We start from the raw sequence: 16,709 nt of genomic DNA on the forward strand, positions 1-16,709 counted from the left end.
ATCCTACCTCTTCAACAAAGGGGGAAAGGTTGTGTTTTACCCTCTAAAAGAGGAATGGAAAGGAAAAAAGAAAAAAGGAAAAAAGGAAAAAGGAAAAAGGAAAAAGGAAAAAGGAAAAAGGAAAAAGGAAAAAGGAAAAAGGAAAAAGGAAAAAGGAAAGAGAGATCGTCAGCAAGGATTCACTCATCACTTTGTGGTTTACCTATAATATTACACTGTAATTCTGATTTAAGAAGTCACACGCACCTTCTCTGTCTAATGCCAAATTAGCTACAAACATACCTAATTGTAGTGATGTAACTCTTAATGGGTTTGTGGTTTTAAGCAGCTGAAATTATCTGGTGTTATAATAATGTTATGGTCCCACACACTGTTTTGTCTTCCTCCACACACTGAATTTATTTATTTACCTAAGGGATTGCAAAGGGGCCAGCAAACCATTGTGTCAGCATGATGATTAGGGTCTGTGAGTTGCTGACAAAATGGAAGCAAGTGGCTAAAAGTAGAAAGGGGATGGAAGAACTCTGCTACCTGTGCAAAAGCAACAATGATCAGAAGGATGGTATTTACTGCTGTTCAGACATAAGGCAATCTCAGTTTCTTTGTATTGACAGCATAGACTTGAAAGACATCAGCTGAGCATGGATACACACATTTGTAAAGATGAGGTTTCTAGTTTACCTCAGCCATTTTTTAGAAAAACATCAGAAAGGCTGCATTAGAAATAGCTCTTAAAAGATTGAGAGATACTTAGTTTAGAAATTAAATCAGCCTCCAATTTTCAATCAAAGGTACTGTATATGGAACTCTTACATTCCTATGGCAGAACCACAATGTGGAGTTGCCAGAGGTATGCTGCAGCTGCTGTTGTTTGCTTATAATATTCCTTGGCTGTGTGCAGCATTTCTGAAAATCAGATGTCTTCAGTGAAGGGTGAAGTTTCACTGCAGCCCCACTTGAATCTTCTTCTGCAGCTCTCAATTTCATGTCCTTGCTTTGCCTGGTGCTGGAATGATATTTAAAATTCAAACAGCAGGTGTATCGCTTATTTGTTCTTTCATATCATGGTATTCATTGGTACCAAGACTGTTGTTAGATGTGTATAGTTTGAAGGAATAGAGAGTGACAACATATGTACTCCTAAGATTTGACATGCTCTTTCAACTACCTAAGGAGGCAGAGTGAGTCACAAATACTTCTGAACAGCTTGTTCCCAGTGCCAATATTTTTTCACAGTGGGAGAGGCATCATGACTGTGACGGAGTTCATGGTCACTTTCAGAATAAACAGATTCTCATAAAAAACAACTTTGGAGCAAACATTTCATTGTCAAAAACACCTATGTGCTGCTGCCAAGACACTTTGCATCCTGAAGTGGTGCTCCTGAAAGTGACATTTAGCTTGAGAGATCCCACTTTTGCTTTCTTCTGGTGTGCACATCATGGTGTTTCCTGCTGGTTGCCAAGCTGCAGATGGCTATATTTGGATAACGGTGTCTTTTTAGAGCACTGATCTTTCTGTTATCAGCATTGGTAATACAAATTACAGAACAATCCTTCACATCCACTGAGAGTCACTAAGGGAATTATATGAGCAAATGAGATCAAAGTTTAAATTTAAATATAGAAAAATACTAACAACACTTCTTGAACAATGTTTATTATGTTGAGAATATGGCAAAGAAAATATACAGTCACTGCATTAGAAATACAACTTAATAATTAATCTCATAAATAATATGCTAAACACTATTGTTGTTTCAATTTATGGGGGGTCCCCAGGGAGTGCCCCCCAGAGACCCCCGGGGTCCTATGGGTCGTGGGGTTCCTGTGCTGGCAGGCAAAAAGACTTCAGACGCCGGTGGGGTGCTGATGAGATGAGGGTTTATTCAGAGTCCCACTCCAGGCAGGGAGCATGGTCCTGCGGGAGAGGGGAAAGAGAAGGGGAGAGGGGGAAGGGAGGAGAGGGGAGGGGAGCGTCCGGAGGCCTCCAGGGGAAGGGGGCAAAGAGGGCGAGACCCCTTGCGTTTGCATTCTTAACACAGAGGTTCAAAGGGGCGCGGTAACATTCTCCAGCCAATGAGGTTACAGATACAGGATACTGCAGGGAGGGTACAGACTTGGGATAAACCATACATTTTCCAGGGGTCAGCAAGAGCAAACCATTTCCATAAAATGCAATCCCACAATTCACCCTTTTTTTCTTTAAAATGTGAGAAGAGAAATATGACATATGACAATTAACAATTTAAAAATGAAACAGTAATTACACAGTTTTGCAGCATAAAACCAAATACAATTGCAGTAAGGATTCTGTTATACTGTGAACAGTTTACCTGACTTTGTAATTGCAGTAAACGGGTTATGTGGGTTTATATTGCAAGATTTAAACAAATTACCAAATTTGTTTGAGCCTTTTCAGCGTGACTGGCCTAATAGTGTCTAGCCTTTTCCAACTGGCTTTTCAGACCACCACAGCCCCCAGTTTAGGCTGTGGCACTGACCTTGCTCCCACTCTAGGGACAGGAAAACACGTGGAGTTCCCCAGGCTCCACACACGGCCTCAGATTCTCACCCAAGGATCTGAGCCAAATCACTCCTTTCACTTTCCAACTGGTTCAACCAAAAGGACCTACACTCTGCATGCAATTGTTTACATTCGTCCATATGTACCCATTGGGGATTTTTTTCGTCCATACTTGCACCAGAAGTGTCAGAGACCTAACAAAAGACCCCCAGTTTTAGGTCATCAAAAGAAAAACAAAAGAAAAAACTACAAAAACCGTCAAATACTTTCTCAGACACTCTATCAGGTTATCAATCACCCTCAGAACTAACTGAGGACAGCATAAACCCAAAAGTGTTACTGATTCAATAGTCTACCACTGAATCGTGTCTTACAAGAAGACAATTTAAAAACTGCTTCCCTTGGATCTACATTTGTGACCTGAAAAGGCCTCTGCTTTCTAAATCAGAAAACAGGGGAATCCTATAATATTCACACACACAAAACTAGAAAGGCATAATTGTAAAACTACTTCATGGGGATGGGAAGGAAATGGAGGGGTTTGGGACATCCTGCTGATTGGCCAGAACAGCAAGGGACAGGGGCAGAAAAACAGGGAAAGGGAATCAAAGTAGCATTAACAATTATACAATGCTGTAAAACTGGTATTACAATTTCACTTTAGCTTTGGGGTTTGGTTTCTTAGCGTTTACCTTGTGTGACTTGGAAAGCAGAAGATGGGACTGAGGGCACGTGGCCATGGTGGCCATGCGGTCACAGCGCAGCACGTGGTGTTAGCTGTGCCGTGCCGGGTTTAGCAGGAAGGGGTTAACACTCGGGGGTTTGTTAAGGGAAAGGGGGTTAGGGAGAAGGAGCAGCGAGGGGAGGAGGGGGTAAGGGTAAGGAAGGAGGTTACACAATTTACAAAACTGAGTTTTGGAAGGTGCGGGGCTTGGGCACAACTGAAGTCTGCTTTTTCCTTCTCTGATGGCCGTCTGGCTGAGTTCCTTGCGCTGCTGTCCAGGGGCGTTGGCTGCTCGGGCTCGATCGATGGTGTGCAGGGCTCTTCTCGCCGCTGTTGCCGGGCGGGGGGAGGGGCGCCTGTTCTCCGCGCGGCTTCTCCTGGTGCTGGGGCCCGCGCGCGCTGCGGCGGGGCCGGGACCACGTGTCTGCTCACGCCGGGACTGCCCCGCACCGCAGAGGGGTCCCGCTGGGCCGGGGCCGTGCTGCCGCTTGCCGTCCGCGCCACGGCCGCCGCAGGGCCGCTCCGCCGCTGGGGCCGCGCCGGCACCCGGGCCCGCGCCGGTCTTGCTGGGCCGGCCCCGCACCATGGGCATGAGCCGCAGCAGCAGTCCCTCTGCGCCGGGGCTCATGCTGGAGCTTTCACCGCGGCAGAGCCGCACCGCCCGCGCCACCCGGCGGGGCTGTGCAACCCGCGCAGCGCCGAGGCGGGCCAGGGCCCCAAGGGGCCGGGACCCGGGCCCGCGCCGGGCTGGTCAGCGGTGGTGGGATGGCGGCGTGGTGGCTCACGAGGTCTCTGCGCGGTGGGGGAGGGGCCGCCCCGGGCCGCGATGGCCCAGAACGGCCGCTCCACCGGAGACGGCACCGAAATGGTGTTACCATGGTCCATCTTGTCTCAGGGTCGTTGGTGCTGTTGCCCCACATTGGGCACCATCTATTGTTGTTTCAATTTATGGGGGGTCCCCAGGGAGTGCCCCCCAGAGACCCCCGGGGTCCTATGGGTCGTGGGGTTCCTGTGCTGGCAGGCAAAAAGACTTCAGACGCCGGTGGGGTGCTGATGAGATGAGTGTTTATTCAGAGTCCCACTCCAGGCAGGGAGCATGGTCCTGCGGGAGTGCGGGAAGGGAGGGGAGGGGAGGGGAGGGGAGGGGAGGGGAGGGGAGGGGAGGGGAGGGGAGGGGAGGGGAGGGGAGGGGAGGGGAGGGGAGGGGAGGGGAGGGGAGGGGAGGGGAGGGGAGGGGAGGGGAGCGTCCGGAGGCCTCCAGGGGAAGAGGGGCAAAGAGGACGAGACCCCTTGCGTTTGCATTCTTATCACAGAGGATGAAAAGTGGGCGCAGTAACATTCTCCAGCCAGTGAGGTTACAGATACAGGATACTGCAGGGAGGGTACAGACTTGGGATAAACCATACATTTTCCAGGGGTCAGCAAGAGCAAACCATTTCCATAAAATGCAATCCCACAAAACACAATTCATTTTATAATGCCCTCTCATTTTCATTAGAAACAGACTTTTAAAACTTGAGTGCTGTAATCAAGGTAAATGTGTTTTTAAGGTAGGTAATCCCCTTTTGTTTATGCCTGCTAGCTACATATTGACTCTTCTCATCTGTATTAGCACACAAGCACTGCATTTTAATTAAGTAAATAGAGTTTCCAATTAGCAAACTGTAGTTCCTCACATATTTAACCCAAGCATTTGAACTTTTCCAGGATTTTTTTTTTTATCATTCAAGTTAATTTTGCATATTCGTCATGTGCAATTAGGCAGCTCAACTAAGAGTTTATTCAACACTCACTCAACGACTAAGTGCAAGTCTACTGAAATACTTATTTACTTTTGCTATTAACAAAGGAGGAAACCACTTATTGAAATCAGGAACTATTCAAAAATTTTAACAGGTCAAATTATATACTGAAATGCAATTGAATGATATATTTATTAGATAACTTCTGTTATGCTTGGAAGTTATTTCTTGCTTGGATCCTGCTACAAGAAAATATTTCAGCAAGAAGTGTGGTTTGCAGCTCTGTTCTCCATAAGGAAACACAACTGTCGTCAGTCAGCAAAGATCTGCCTATATAGGAATCCCCAAGTGCTGAAAGACTTCTATAAATTATCCATAATGTACTGTGAGTTCGCTGCACTGTTGCCTGGAAACCCAAAGCTTAGATCTGACTCATCTGGGAAAGATGCTAAAAATACTAGCAGCACGCTTGTCAGACTCACAGATTAAAGATTAACTTTAGTATGTCTGGGGTGCCCTGGCCATCACCACTTTTTGAAATTTCCTACAGACAGTGTTAAATAGGCAGGAATGCACAAAAGTGTTCAGAAAATTTCAGGAATGTTCAGATGAGACCACCTTTCCATTCTCAGTTGGATTTTCCTCAGTTTCAAAAGGAAAAGTAAAGATGCAAGTACAGATGCAGAGATTTGGAGTAATTCTTTGTCTTCTATTGCCATTTTTAAGTTAGACATTCTTCTAGGTCAGGTGTTTGATAATTTCCTGATAAACACAGAAGACTAAGTTATTGAACAAAGTAGATCCTACTTTTAATCTTTGTATAGGAAATAAAGGAAAGAAAATATTTCTCTATTACACCTACTTGTAGAAGAGAGCAATAAACATGACAAATTGTAGTATTTCATCTGGTTTATTTTTTTGTCCCCTGATATAACACATGGTCAAATAGGAGAATTATAAACATTTTTAGAACAACAACACAGAGTCACACTCTTGTAACACATTCTCCTTCTCTCTAAGTCTGACCCCACATCAGTAATCTTAGACCCAATGAGATGTGGTTTATGTTCCTAGCTGCTCATTTTAAATTGCTAGCAAACTGACACATAGATTAGGGCATTATCTGAGATTGCAAAGCCTCCATTCTACGGCATGGTGAGCAACATATGGAAATTACTATTTCACTTCTTATTTTTGAATTAATTCTTCTATTGCTCATATATGCATAGATGCTTCCTCACAAGCTGATAAAAGTGATTAAATTGAGAAGAATGTCAGACATGGTGCTCTGACTTATATATTATAATTCTAAAATTTAGATTATTATTGAATAATTAAATGTTTCCCTATATCTAGTGATAGCAGCTTCTTACTACCAAATGTATTATGACCTCAGAATTTTGCAAAGGAAAATAAAAACTTGACAAAGGAACAAGGATGACTGATTGGCATAAGAAACACTGCTTCACACTGACATTTAGAAACACTGCTTAAATACACACATCTGAGGTATAAATCCAAAACACTGAGTGAATATGTGCCTGTCTTCATTGAGATAATCACTTCCACAAATATAGCACAAGGTTGGTATAGGCACCATCTTCTGTATTAATCATGCCCATAGAACACAATGAAACTTGATCGGTGAGTCCATTTAACCCATTGATGGGTCAAATGGACATACTTAAGCTACTGAGGTCTCCTTCTACCTGGTTTGCATTTGATTATTATTATTGTAGTGTTTTCAATTCAAAAATGTAAATAAGAATCAATGATTAACCTGAGCCACCATGATGTAATAATCATTCATTTCAAATTAAATGTCCTGTCCAATACAAAATATATCTCAAAGATACAGTATTTCACATATCAAACAACAGGATTTGTACAAACTTCAATGTTTCTGTGACCTAGATGCAGAGGTGAAAAGATTACCTTTGCAATATAAAAAGCCAAGACAGCAAAGTCCTGGCAGAAAGTGCTAATTTCAAGTCCCAGGATCTGTTATGAAGGACATGAGGACAGGAGCTTCTGGCACCACTCTCTGCTCAGTAATTAGAATATTAGCTAATAGTAACTGTGTATAATGTCATAATGACAGAGAGTAGTAACACTTGGCTCTCACTCAGCCTGAGCTCTACAATTGACCTCCATCCAGAAACAAACTGGCAGTCACTGAGATCAGTGTTTCACAGACAAAAATACTACCTATGCAGACAACTGTATTTTGTAGACACTTCCCTTTCCATTTAAGCCTATAGACCCACACAGAGTATACTATAGCAATTTTATCTCAATCTCACAGAAATACAGATTTCCTTGGCAAAGGGTACCTTGAAGTAAAAAGGTTTTGCTCTCCTTATCAGTCATAGCTATTATCATCTGCATTTCAGACAAATGCAAAAATGCACATGCTGTAGTGATACACCTTGGATAGGCCTGCATGCAGATCCCCAGGCTGCCTCTCAATGAGTTAGGTTCAGAACTGGAAGAGATGCAGCTACAGTGCACAGACTAATCAACCCCTATCCAGGGGCTATTCATAATCATATTTATTGGGCATTCAACACAACTCTGATGTAGGTATATTATTTCCATGAGCCAAGCTTCTGGCTACACCACAGAGCAGATTAGAACATTGTATGGCTGATGAAGTGTTGTTTTGGATAGAGAAATCAAGCCATTTATTATGAAAAATGGCCATTTGGAAAACACAGTAATGCTGGCCTACCTAATCCATCTGGTTGTGCCCCATCAAACCAACTTTTAAATGGCAAAAAACACAGTGGTGAAATATTCCATATAGCTAAGAAAGCTTTTGAAGAGTAATGATCCATTTACTGCACTAGATTTTAGACAATTCCATAGTAGCAAAGAACCTCACTCTGTATAAGAGGGGGGCTTATCTTCATGACCTGTTCCAAGGTACTGACAATACCAAAAGCACATAATTACTTTACCCTTGCATAAGGCATAAGTGTATACTACTTTTTAAACAAGAACAAGAAGAAAGACTCATTGTTTCTATAGGTGTGAGGAGGCTTTCTTTTGTGAGTCTCCTGGTTCACATATGACCTTTGTAAATGTAAAATGTAAATACACACCTTCAATTGGGGAAGATAGTTGAGGTCTGATTTCATTTAAAAGAGTTTTATGCATTTAAGCATATAACGTGCATTCATCTGTGTATTTGTTGGTCTGTCTATCTGTCTGCTGATGTATTCTTCAGCTGTGCAGAATCTTAAGATCAAAGAAAGCTGGATCCACTATATTAAAGAGATATCACTCTCTGAAACAATCACTTGGTATCCAAACATCATATGCACTACGTGCCATACAAGGAGCTTCATCTATTTGTCAGAATAGCCATAACACACTCTTCATATTAAGCTGAATAATCTACATCAATGATAATTATTAGCGTGTCAGGTTCTTTTACTGCCATGAATACAGCCACAGGGAAAAATGATTCCAAGTCAGCTCAGTAGCTTGCAATGGTCTCTATAATATTTCCTTTCCGGCATAAGAAACACAGACCCTTGGTTTTGCTTGCATCCTTCAGCCTGGTGAATAGGTTCTGTTTTGCTTTTGTTTAGTATTATACTCAGCAGGTCTGCTTAATAAGAAACAGGTATCACTTGCATTCATGAGAAATACATGGAAAAAAACACTGACTTTTTTTAAAATATACACAGGGTAATTTGATTTTTCTTTTGGTAATATAACTTTTTTCAGCTTTATTTTTCACAGCATAAACATAAACTAATGTAAGGTTTTATCTTCCATACTTTCTCCTTTGACTGCAAGTACAGACTATGGATAGTGTTTTTAATCAAATGCTACTATTCTATATGGAAAATTTATTTCTTCATACTTTAGGATGCATAGGAATTGGACTATTCATTCTAAAAGGTACTATTTTTCTTACCCTAACAATTTTAAACAAATAAATAATGTCTAGTTTTTCAGCTGCTTTAATTTATAATACAAATTTAGCAGAACAATCTTTTTCCCAGCTTTTGAAATTGAGAAGAGGCTGATGCTTTATTTTGCATCTTTCTAAGCATGTTAATGGAGAAATGAAGATATAGATAAATAATGAATGGTAGCTGAATAATAAACTAAGTGGGGAATCCCATTACAGAATTTCTGCTTGTCACAAAACACAGCTCCAGCTCTGTGCTGCAAACATGGATGACTACAAGAGACCTAGGTGCAACTGGGAAGATGACTCACAAATTTGCACATTTTAGAGTGGTTTAAGACTGAATCCTATAGGCTACAAAAAACACTGAGACCTGTCCTTAGAAGTCAGAGTGAGTGCCAAGCTAGAGCACTATCTTATAACTCTTATGATTAATTTTATAGCCTTTTGAGGAGACAAAGCTGCTATTCCACTACAAAGAAAAGCTGCAGAGACATTGGATGGAACTATTCCAGTTCTAATTAACCTGCCTAAATGCTAATTTAGGCAGCGGAGGTTGTATATAATCATTCCGGTTTGCAAAATATGGCTGTGAATGAGATCCAGAGAGCCCATTTAAGTGCTTAAAAGAGTGAGTCATGTATTCTCAGAAAGTGTATTCAGAAAGCCAGACATCTCCATCTGCAGCCAGCCAGTCTTTCAGCATCTATCACCTACTTCTTGAATCACAGGCACTCCCTGTGCACCCTGCACAAGTGTGCAATCACAGTGTGGATGTGATTACTACGGTTATATCTAACACATTATGTGATACATTAATACAGTTATATCTAACACATTACATTATCTGTATCATTATCTAATGTGTCTATACATTAATATAGTTAGATCTGAACTCTATCTGCTTCCCAAAATAATTCTACTCACGACATTTTCAAGGCTTCCTAAAATACATGAAAAGCAATAAATCCAGCAGAAAGCACTGCCTTACTGGCTAGTGTTCTGGTCACGACAGGAACTTTTCAGGAAAGAGGAGATCTGTATTCCACCTCATGTTTCACATTACATGGATCCTGGTCAACAGAGAAAAAAACCATGGGTACTAGGATAGAACATTAGGGCAGAAAGTGGAGTTTCTTCTCCAGGAAACAGGCCAGCTGTAAGATGGGGATAACACTCCTACTTTTCTGTGTCCTTCATGTTCCCTAATGAGATTAATATTTTCCACCTTTGTCACAAGGAGCATGGAGGAAACCTCTGGCTGGTGCCACTTGGAGCACTGAGTTGCTGCAGCATGCAGCACACCTGGATAATGCCTCCTGCACCATCCTGCTGGGGCCAACTGCCCACACAGGAGGCTCCCAAAGACACTTTCTTGGTAAATGCCTGCATTTTCTCATGTAGCTGTCATTATGACAAGGAAAATATGCCTACAGTAACAACTGATTTGTTGGCTTTTGTGCTCCCTGCTCTCCCAATCCCTTTTTCTTTCTTGTCTGCTGATGCTTTGGAGATTTTATTAAACTACACATTTGCTGCAAATAATGATTATATTTTAAATATCAAAATTCTGTCTCATACTATGAGGCTTGCATAAACACCATTAAAAATGGGTATTTGTGGTTATATGTAGGAGGTCCATCTGCTTCCCTGACCTTTGAAATGTGGTTTGAGGTATAAGCTAGTGCATGAGCTGTTAATATTTCTGTACATGTTGCAGCTTGGACGAATGACAGGCTGGTCTTACTGTCTTGGGGGTTGTAACTTTAAATAGTTTGCAGGACACTTGCAATATGTTTGATGTTTTATCTTATTGTGAACTTAAATAAAAGAATAAATGTTCTTTTTTTAAAAATAATATCACATCACTAGTAGATCAGATGAACAGTCTATCAAGTCTAATACTTTACATCCAACTGTCTCTTAAAATTTGAAAAAATACATATATGTATACATATTCATATGTTTGGAAGGGGGGTGAGTGCTTGTGTTGGTGAAAACTTATTGTGTAAAGATATTACATCTGTCCAGCTGGTTTTAATACTCTGCCCTTATCTAAGACCTGTCATAAGTTTTAGGGAATTGGATATCCAGTTGGAGAAGACACATGTGTAAAGTAGTAGAATAATCTGAACCATTTGATTTTCTGTGATTTTTTAAATTCAACTTACCACTAAATATATAACCCTGTCTAAAATCAATAAAAAACATAGTAGTGGAGGAGAATCTGGGTGACAATTAGACTTCTCAAAGTAGTTAGGAGTGGCAAGTAATGTTTTTTGTAGACTCCAGTTTAGGCTTAATGGTATTTAGTATCTTTAGCAATGATGAGCAATAAAACCAGTGCTAATAAAACCTGATGATAAAAAAATCATTGACTACACCTTAATAATAAGTCACTTATATGGATCCAAGATGATAAATTTATATTTTCATATTAGGAAGTAAAATCATAATGGCAATTGTGTTACTTGTAGCCATTTCTCAAAAAAATGGCTTTGCTAAAGAGAGGGAACATAGAACATACCCTCTCAGCATGAAATGCTGGCAATGCAGGCTAACACAGTCGAAGCATGACTAAATTGGGGAGCTTGGACCTGGAATAAGTCCAGAGAAGAGGACTAACAAGTGCTAAAAATGAATCTGTGGATTACTCTATTCAGTTCTGGCAGTCACATCTTAGAAAGAGTGTGGAAAAATGGGGTGACCTTCAGCAAAGAACACGACAGATTTTAAATTCCTCTCTCCTTCAAGGCAATGAATCTTGCACTTGTACCTGCACAGGCTTGCCGTGTTAAGGGATGTACCACTCACAAACATTACTCTAGTCATAAAATGAGCCAGGTACTTTTCAAATCTAGCTCTGATATTTTATTCTGTGACTTCCTGTGGCTATGAATTCCATACACTGAAAATAGATATGTCCATAAATCACCTTTATAACCATTGTTGAAAAGTAGGTGTTTAGGGAGTTTTCAAAATACAGTTTTTTTCCTGACATATGGTAAGAGCTCTATTGTTCACAGGGAATTCTGATAGACTTTAAAACTTGCAACAGGAAGTATTATAAACCATGCAGTGAATCTACCGAGCTTCTTCTAAAATGTAATGAGCCAAAATATCTCTCTACTCTTTGGAAAGGCCATTAAATATATTTTAATGGGATATCTGGTAACAGTTACCAATTTTTAATATGCTGTAAGTTAATTTGGGTGTGCCCCCACAGTTATAGATTATACAAAAATGAGTTACTGCACACAAAAATTAGTTTTTAAGTGACAATAATTTGTCTTTAATTAAAAAAAACCAACGAAGTGATAATATGCTGACAGAAGCAAATATTGGGAGCATGGAAATTTTATTTGAATGAAAATTTTTGTCTAATTGAAGGAAACATTGACAGTAATCTAATGCAACTTTAAATAATAGACAGGAATTTTGAAAGGGATTAACAGTAAAGGATGTAAAAGATAGCATGATGAAGGAATAAAATTCATCCATAACATAATTTTCTTAGACCAATAACTTCTGTGAGTTTACATGGTAGATATTTTGCAATATTTAAATGCTTAATATATTCAATGCATGTTTCCATATCATTAAAAAGGTAATTTCTAGAAGCTTCAAATATAGAACAGCATGGAGGAAAAATCTAACACTTTTGCCTCAAGGAAGACACAACATACTATAAACTGCAAGATATAAAACACGTATGAAATTTTAAAAAATTAAAATTAAAAATATTCAGGTTTAATTTCACACAAATAGCAAAACTCATGGATTCCTCCTGCACCTTCAGAACTTCGAGAGCAGGGAAATAGCTCTCTAAATTTTGGTAATCTGCTTCATACTGGCTTCACTCAGTCAAAAGAAAGGCTTCAGATAATTGTTTCTTAAAACTCTGACTCTGAAATGCAAACCCTTTACTGCAGAGCAGCCCTGGCTCTGCCAGCAGCGCCATGCCACACAGCAGTGTCAGTCCTCGCGTGTCACCTGCCCAAGCCTTCAGCTGCCCACCCAGCCTGGAATCTGCAATCTCTTAAGCTGCTGAGCTACATGGCAGCAACACTGATAATAATGTTTTGGAACTAGGGGTCCTGGCTTTGGACCTTTCTGATATAGGCATAAAGAAAAGTATTCTTTGGCCCATAAAATTAAACAGAAAGTTGTTGTGAGGTATTTTCAGAATCTAATTACATGGAACTCTGTAAATACCATGTTTTCATGGTTTTATTGCAAAATGCTGGTCATCAACTTTCTTGAAGACCAATGTAATTCAAGATTGCAGGACTTTATTGTTTAGGACAGGCCAACTCCAGACATTTCACATCTTTTTCTCAGTGTTTTGAATAGCAGTTCTCTATGCTACTAAGTAAAGAAAGGCATCATTGGAGGAGGACTATATAGAAAGGATTAAAGTGAACAGCTGAATATTTAGAACTGCCACTAACAAGTTACAAAAATATTGTTTAAAGTAATTTAATTTCATTCAGAAATGGGACAAAACTCAGAAAATACAAAGGCTTTGTGATCTGTTCAACAGTTTTCATGGAGGAAACTACAGCAGCACCATGTGAGTTAGTGTGCATATTATTGGAATTGCACTTATTTTCATTTGAGGATTGGGGGGGGGGGGGGTCCTTACTCACTCAGGAAGCATTTAAAACCCCAAGGCTGCTCAAGCCTAATTCCTGTTTGTTATAAAAATGCTGACAGACTTCTACCAATTGCAGAGAAGCAGCCCTACCATTTCACAAGTTTAAAACTTAGACATAAGCACAAACCCTTCACTATCAGGCTCACTGTTCTCAGCACAGTTTCTCAATCACATGACTATGACCAATTAGTACAACCTGTCCCATATTCCCATCTCCTGTGGTTTGCAGCACTTCAGGGTGTGATTCTGCCCTTACAGATGGGATGTGCTATCCTCCATATGGATCAGGGTGTTTGCACCTCCGAAATCTTAGAATAGAATATTGCAGCTGAAAGGGCCCTATAAAATTCATCTAGTCCAACTGCCAATGGTTACTAAATTTACTAAATTTAAATACGCTTAAAGCATGTATAAAGTATAATTCATTAATATTACTATAAAAAGTACTGGTAAAATATGTACAGTCATTCAGAAATATACTTCAGGTTTCTTTTAAATGCATATATATTACTATGAAGGAGAATTCACAAGCTCTGGTCCTATTTTAGTCTTCATTTGCAAATATCATTAATACTTTCACAGGAGACTTACTTCTATGCCTAAAAGATGATCAAATCATCTAAGCAGCTTGATCTCAAGTACTGTGAAAATTAAGCATCTCTGTGCCTCCACAGTGCATCAAAAAGAAACATAGAAATTTCAATTTTTGGCGTATATGATCCATGATACAACCTTGGGAAAATACTAGAATGTAAATCCAGAATGAGCAAAAGGTCTAGTCTGAACCCAATTAACTACTATTAACTATCTAATATCCAAAATAAGTTTACCAGTACTTTTGGACTCTTCAGGATATATATAAGTGAATAACTGTATGCTTGCTGTGGAAGAATTTGCTACTGCCCCCACTTAAGGCAGAACCACCAGTGGTGGTTGTGATGGCTGCATCTAGCTTACTCTGAACTTTGCGGGACAGGTGACAGACAACAGGGTAGCCAAAGGCTGTCTGGAACAGTGACCCAGATGTCTTGCTGGCATGCAAATAAGATGATAAGTCATTAACTTTGAAATCTTAACTAAGTACTATAAAGGATTGATTGTGCACATATAATCCTTTAGACATAAACCACTGATTGAGTAGGAGTGCATCCAGACACACCTGTACTTGCCTCTGAGAGATGGTTTAGGACACAAGGAGAGTTTTTTCTGAACCTCAAGACTCAGCTAGAGTTAAGATCCTAGCAGTTTTGCCTGACTCTGTTCTCTATGCAGTAAATAATCTGGTGTACCTTGCCATCAAATCCTGTCAGACCACTGTTGCATTTACTATCAAACTTTGTTATATCAATTAAGGTGTATTGTTACTTCTCTCTTACAAGTGAAGTGCATGGCTCCATCCACAACACCTATACTTAAGAGGAAGGTTCCGATGTATAATTTATTATCAGCAAAAGGAAAAAAAAACACATGATGTGTAATAGGCAAAATGTTAAACATGTGGTTTTGTACTCTTAAATACTGTCATGTACTGCTTTCTTCAACTTGTGTCACCCTTAGCAATGATATTGACTTTTACCTCAAACTTAGTGGCTGTTGTTTTTTGTATTTATTTTACTAATTCATATCAGTGAAATCATCAATGAGCTGATAGTTCATTAGTGACTGCTTCTTATTCTGGAATGATTTACTGTATTCAAAAGAGAAGCAGGTTGATTCATTTAAATGATCCCATTTATTATCTTGGACCAAATGTCTGGGAGAATAATGAATTCAGCTAAGGACAACCATCTTCATTTTGTCTATAATAATTTGAAAGTCACAGAGATGTTATTGGTTCAGAACTGAGTACTAGGGAGCTTTTATTTTATGTGTTCATTCATTTCACCTGCAGGAACATATAGGATGATGGAAAGTAAAATTAATAACAAAAAATATAGTGAAATTGGTGCAGGGACTGGGCAGAATGAAAAATAAGCTCAGAGTTTTGTATAGAAGCAGAGAGAAGAGAGAATGAAGGAAAAAAACATCAGTAGAGTCATCAACTCTAAGCCTATACAGGGAAAAAAAGAACAGTGATGTCCAACAACTGCGTTATACCAAAGACTTTCTAGGATTTGTAGCTCATTCTCACAAAAGGTTGTAATTCATGAGATTTGCCACATCCTAGTAACAACTACTACACTTATAAGTAAAACTATCACAGAACTAAACCTTTGAAAGTTAGGGTTTCAGTTCCAGTCCTCTGACAAAGATTACTGCCTAGGTTTGATCAAAACATTTGCTTTTTCTGTCTCTTAATTCTTCATTTAATAATAAGAATTAAAATATTTCTTCTATTTAGGTTAATGAGGTCAAATCCACTAATAAGTGGTTCAGGGACTGTTTAAGCCTTCTTGCAAAGTCATTTCTTCCTAGTATATAGACTTTGCATAGGACTTTGCACATCACATAGAATCCAGTGATAAAGTGCATTGTGTGCATATGGGGCTTTCTTGAACCTGCAGTCAGGATATGAAGCCAAATTTATGTCAGAGCATACCAGAAAGAAGGCACTTGCTTTTGACCAGCACTCATCTAGAGGTAAAGAAATTTTGCTGGGATCAAATAAACAATACTAACGTGGCATGAGACCAGTCAGTGGGGAAGAAGCCTCACTAAACAGGGAGCTTTCCCTGGGACTCAAAGAAAAAGAGTTTACTGTCTTTGGAAGGAGAGGTAGGCAACTCAGGAGCACAAGGATGACAAGGCTGTCATTAGGCCATGTAGAGAGAAAATTTGAAAGACAAAAGCCCATCTAAAACTCAATCTGGCCACCACTATAGAAGATAAAAGTATTTTTTTACAAATACATCAATAACAAAAAGACAGCCAAGGAGAATCTCCATCCATTATTGGATATGGGGAGAAAATTGCTACCAAGAGTAAGGAAGAGGTTGAGGTACTGAATGCCTGTGTCTCAGACTCTTACAGTAAGCCCCCCGAGCTGGTAGACAGGGACAGGGAGCACAGTAATCCCCCAGTAACCAAAAGGAAGCAGTTAGTGACCTGCTCTGCCACCTAGACACACACAAGTCTATGGGAACAAGTGTGATCCACCAAGGGTACCAACACAGCTATTGGAAGAACTCACCAAGC

Source organism: Prinia subflava, chromosome 2 (assembly GCF_021018805.1).
Source record: "Prinia subflava isolate CZ2003 ecotype Zambia chromosome 2, Cam_Psub_1.2, whole genome shotgun sequence".
In the NCBI taxonomy this organism is placed as follows: Eukaryota; Metazoa; Chordata; class Aves; order Passeriformes; family Cisticolidae; genus Prinia; species Prinia subflava.